Raw genomic sequence first — 6,000 nt, forward strand, 5'->3', positions numbered from 1 at the left:
GATTAGATACCGGGGCTGGCAAATGCTGTGCAAAAGCTTGTCTCTGACAGCGCTGGATCCTGAAGTTAAATGATCTTTATGTTGGACAGTTGTGGAATAACCTCTCCAGAGAGGAATTTCCTTCTTATCTTTGTCAGTTAGGCATTGGCTTAGACTTTGAAATATATAGTCTTTCCTAAAAAAGTTATAGTCCTATCTAATTCATATCCCTTCCCCATTTATCTTCTTTGTAAACTGACATGTTGCGTTCCTTGCAATCCCTGCTCATGTGGCAGAGGCTTCATCTTTTTAGTAACTTTATCTGCCTGTATCTCCCCTCTTTTCCCCAGCAAGTGTGATGAGAAGCACTCGGACTATTCCAGCTGAAGGTCTATCCCAGACTCACTCAGTGGCATTACAATATTCTCTGGATTAGTTTCCATCCTACTATGAAGCCACCCCTGCATGGCTCCCAGGGATTAACTTCTCTGAGCCTTCAGGGCCTTTGGCTTCTACTTCTTTGCAGTATTTCAGCTGTGCCAGCACAAATCACCTCGTGGCCACTTAGCCTCATCGAGAAGTTCCTGTGAAACACACTGCTCCCAGCTTTTTGAAAATCTACGTCCTGCTGTTATTTCCTACAGCAGGAAACACTCTGTAACTTCTAGCAGCTCCAGGAGCACAATTTTCCTTTGCAGAGGAAAGCGAGCTGCGGATTTCTCGCTGCAATGTACCAGATCAGGTGGGTGTGCAGAGGGATCCTTAATGAGCATCACAGCAATTTACCTGGGATCGAAATAAGACCCGTGTCCGCAGTTCCTTGTCTCTCTCTGCCCTCCCCTATTTCTGCACAGAGCTGCTGGTCTCTAGCACTCTGCTCCTCAGGTGCTGTGCCCAGTCCTGGGGACTGTTGTTTTCTACCACACCAGCCTTTGCTTTTAGAAGTTCTCACTGCCTGAGGGTGCCTTGTCTGTAGCAGCTGAGCTGCACGATTAGGGGGAGTTATCTTTTTTTCTTTTTGGTATAGGAATTACTTAGCGTCTCTACAGTGGCCTAAGCTTCCTTAGCTGCTCTACTTTCTTCCCTGTTCCCAGAAAACCTATCAGCCCTCTCCCAGGCTTCCTACTTCCAACAGACTGAAAGAAGGTCCTATATTTTTTTCTGGGTCTTTGTGCTTCACGTTCTCTCTCCTTACCCACCAAATTCCCATCTAACATTTTCCCTGCTGCAGCCTGTGCTCCTACTGGCTGCTTTAGGCTTGGATGTTCATTTTCTGAAGGATCTCTTTGCCTTGAATAACCTCTCATGCCTTGTGTCCTAGGCAGATGGGGGGGGGTTCCTTGCCTTCCTCTGGATATTGCTGTCTGCTGCAATAGTGTTATTAATAACAGAACCAATGAAAAAGCTCTCCTTGATATTTATCCAAAACTTTTTCTCTGCACAATGCCCTCTATCCTCCTTCCCCGTTTCATTCCTCCACTGTTTCTTCCTTACCCCGCTCCCCTGCACACTTTGCTTTCTCACTTTCCTGACTTTCTTCATCCCTCCCCTTGTACTCCCTCCTTCTTTCACTGCCTCCCTTCTTCCCTCCCTCTCCTTGGCTCAGTGTTCAAAATCCCTGCCCATAGCGACGAAAGGAAAAACAACAACACAACACTCCAGCCTGAGGAGGCCAGAGCACGGGATTCCTTCCGAGAAAACTCAGAAACCAGGGAAAAGAGGGAAAGCAAACAGTGAGACCAGGAAGAAGTCTGAAGAGAGCAAGGATATTTCAAGGGGGAGGGATGAGCTGGTATCTCAGGGAAACTTGGTGGGGTCTGAGACAAACACAGAGACACGATCACAGGTCCAACCTAAACACAGCAGAGCAAGCTCTGCTTTCTGAGGGAAGGAGCTGGGTCAGGAAGCCCAGCTCCCACAGAAAGAGCCCCAGTGCACAGTTGTGCAAAGGACAGAGATAACTGTACAGATGGCGAGGAAAGAGAAAGCGGTGACTTGCTCTAGAGAGTGGATGGGCCAATGCCCTGGGCCACAAACACGAGATAACCCTGCAGCAGAGGGAGAAGGGCTGATTTTCCCAGGGATGGTGGGGAATTCTCCATGCCAAAGGGAGACTGTGGGCCCGGGGCTGAAGGGTTAATACCCCACAGGAGGGCCCTGGGGAATCCACTGTAAATAGGTGTGGTTTTCTCTGCAATTCCAAGAGGCATTTTCTCTCTGTACCAGTCTGGACAGGTGAGAAATCGGAAGAAGTTGGAGCCTGTGCTTCCCACTAACACAAAGCAGGGCTGTTAGTACAGGTCTCGCTGTTTGTTTGCACACTCCAGCCTGGCTGCTTAACTCCGTAGTACCCGGTGCCAGGAATCTCTGGCAGTCAGCATGGTGGTCCCCCGGGTACAAGCACCTGCCTGTTAATGGAAAGCCACAGATTAATGGTGCAGCACAAGGAGCCTTAGTCAGTTACTCATTGCAGAAAGGATAAAGTCAGTGATAAGCAAAAGAGCCAGATACAGTATGTACAGGAAAGGCAACTCTTCCTTTCTCCTCCTCCCCCCATATCTCATGGGCCTGCACCCCCTACGCCAGTACTGCACTTGGCCCTCCTTCCTTGCCCCATCACTCATGATCGCCCTCCCCAGGGCTCTGCCTTGCCCTCCCCATGCCACATCTCCATGTCAAACTACAGATATTTTGTTTCTTTCCACAAGCCAACCTTCTCCTAGCCCTGGCTCTGCAGCCTGCCTGCTGCTAGCAAGGATAACCAAGAACCAAAGTTTTCAGTCGCCTCTGCTCCATTTTCCATTTTTAATTCAGAACATTTGAACCTTGAGGATAGTTTTTCCTTCTTCAAACGAATTTTAAACATAGCTGGCTCTCAGAAAGGTAGAACTGGAAGAGACACTGGATCACTAAATCCAGCCACAAGCTCTAACACCATCACTTATATAATCCCCTTCATAAACTAACCAGGCTCAATCTTGAAACCAGTTGGGGTTTTGCTCTCCTTGTTCCCAGTAGAAAGCTGCTCAAGGATCCTACTACTATGAAAGGAAGAAATATTCTGTTAATCTCCAGCCTAAATTTACTCATTCCCATTTGCTCTGGCAATGAAAGACAGCACCCAAGCAGCAAAGGGCTGGGTAGGACATATAAGCCTCAGAACAGAATTCAAACAAATCAGATTGAATCACAAAGAATAATGCCGAGGAATGAAAGCAGAACTGTTTGCAAAGCAATGAATCTCGGGCTTGGAAGTGCTGATACCCCCAGCCATTTCAGATCCCGAAGGCTCCTCAGCCCTATAGAGTCCCCGCATCTCTTTCTTTGATTCCCTAAGTGCATATTAGAGCCATGACCCCACTGTGCCCCTGTACCAACAGCTCTTCTGAAAACTGCTTCCAGGAAAAGACATTTGCATGAAGACCAAGCCCCCACCCAGTTGCCTGAGTCCTACCTAGCACAACTGCTGCCAAACTGCAGCTGAGCTTCAGCCCTGGAGAGCTTCAGGAAAGAATACCAGTGTCTGCAGAGAGTACAAGGCTTATATCGTCCAAAGTTCAACATAGAAAACAGTAAAATGAGCTTGCAGAGGGCTGAAAGCTTAAGGAGAGATACTACAAAGCCCTGGGAAACAGAAACTGCAAGTGTTGAACCTTCCTTCTGCCCACCGCTCATAGGCACCACTGAAGTCAGCAAGAAGTTGTTTATTTTAGGGTTTTGGTCAAGTTCCATTTGCAAGAAGCCAAAATGGTGATGCTAGACACAAAGGCATGTCATATCCCAGCAGAAACATGGCTCCCCAGCTTACATGGGTAGATACAGCTGTGCCGCAGATACCTGCACTGCATCATAGATCCTGTCATCTAACTGTGGATGAGGATAATGGGATGGGGGAAACCATCTGCTCCTCTCGCTTGATTGCACTGTGAAACTGTAGGCTCTGTTTGGGATAAAACAGCACTTATTTCCAAGGCAACAAATTGCAGTATCGTAAACAACAGAGGACCAGGAGATGCCTGCAGGTTGGAAGCTGAGAGAAAGAACGTCCTTCATGGAGGCACAGGCAGACCGAGCGAAGATGAGGCAGGACTCTCAGCTCTTGCCCAGGGCACTGTTTTTGCCAGTGTCACCATTTGAGACCTCTTCCCTGCTCCTCCCAAGTACAAGGCAGCCCCATGGGAGGGCCCCCACCAGTGACCCCATAGTCAAGCTGGGTGTTGTCACAGCCACAGAGGGGCTAAGTTCCTTTCCAGCCTTGTGGGTGTATTTATCTACAACCTGACTGAAGGAACAGTCATAAAAACCATAGATGCAAAGGGTCCTTTTGGTGCCCAGTGTCTAGAGCTACAAGAGGTTGTGGCCAAATCACAGCAGAGAAGTTGCTGGGACAAAACCCATGTATTCCGCTGCGCCTCCATGTGACAAGTGCTCAAACCCAAGCAGGGGATCATAAAGCTGGCTCTGATGGCCTGACATGAAGAAGACAGAGCGGGACAACTATAGGCTAAGGCCCAGAGAGCCATAAGGTAAGCATAAGCAGAACATATTATATTGGCATGACTTGCTGTAGGATTGTCCCCCCTCCAGTGTGGTGACGCTCCCAGGCTGGCGTAGAAGACGAAGTGCAGCTGGACCTGCGGGAGACCAAGGCGGATAAAAGCTGGAGGAATAAAACTGCAGCAGAAAGAGAAGCCTTCTTTAGGGGAGGAATGAGGCTGAGCAGGAGGAACAGGAGTGATAGGAATAAGCGACACTGATTTGGGTAAGCCACTGAGTGCTAAAGAGATAACGCCCTGCAGAGGAGCACAACCAGTTCAAGAGAAAAAGATAAAAAGGAAGAGAGCTGGGCTATTTACTGGAGATGGAGTATGCTCTCTGTGGGGCAGATGGACCAGCTAAGCACACATAAGTTCAATTCTTGGGGCTAAAATGTGGGGTGCAATGAAGAGAGGGGAAGGTAGTGGGTGAAGAGAAGGAAGCCAAACCAAGAAGAGGAAACAGGAGTGGGACTCCAATAACAGACGGCAGAAGCTGTAATCACAGGAGATATGAGCTGCAGGGATTCTGACAGCTTAGGTGTCTGTTTAAAATGCAGACTTAGGATACTAAAGACCTGAGTAAATCGGTCTCTGTACATCCAGCTGCAGAATGGGGATGCCTTAAATGCCAGGGAGCTTGAGAACTGGTGTGCATCTCTCCCACAGCACCACTGCTGCCGTTCCTGAGATGTTCACCCCGTGTCCTCCCAGCACTCCTGGGACTCTCATCCCTAAGGCACAGCACAGGCACTCCCACGGTGGGGCTAGGTGAGTTCTGCTCCTACACAGCAGAGAGCAGGCCGCAGAGCTGAGGAAAGCCACCCTGTGCAGAGGGCAGGAAGAGAAGTAACAGCAGGGTGGGGAAGCCGCCCTGGAAAGGTGCTGAAGACCTGGAGGTGAGAAGAGGGTCACGCGTACGAATGGACATGGGAGGAATCCCAGGAAGTGTCAGAGTGAAATGGAGAAGGGTAAGGGACAGAGGTGCCAGAGCTGACCTGCTGAGGCTGCAAAAGCAAACAGAAGAAACCTGAGAAACTGGAGGATGAGAGAGGAAAGTGCAGGGCTTGCGACTGCCCACGGAGAAGGGAAGACAGCTGGCCAGGGAGAAGGTGCAGTTGCTCACAGGCAACTTTACTGAAGGTTCCTCTGAAAAAGTCATTATTAGCAGAGTCTCAGAGTGAGAACAGTTAACAGTTACAGGAGACATCCCAAGGCAGAATGAGGATGGGGCAAGCAAAGATCCCATTGTGCAAGTTTTCAGTGGGACAAACTACAACTCCTTGATGAGTTTGACAGTGGAACGAGGGGCAGAGGAGAGAAGCAGAACGCCATCCCTCGAGACGCTTCAGCAATCTGCATGCTCTGGAGTTAACAGGCTGCCAGTAGGGCCTGCGTGAGCCGGCACTGTTGTACAAGATGGACCGGACTTTCCAGGAACTGAGGAAAACCACAAACCACCTTTGTGATGTGGACAAAGCATGTG

This window comes from Platalea leucorodia (genome assembly GCF_965183815.1).
Source record: "Platalea leucorodia genome assembly, chromosome: 7".
Taxonomy (NCBI): domain Eukaryota; kingdom Metazoa; phylum Chordata; class Aves; order Pelecaniformes; family Threskiornithidae; genus Platalea; species Platalea leucorodia.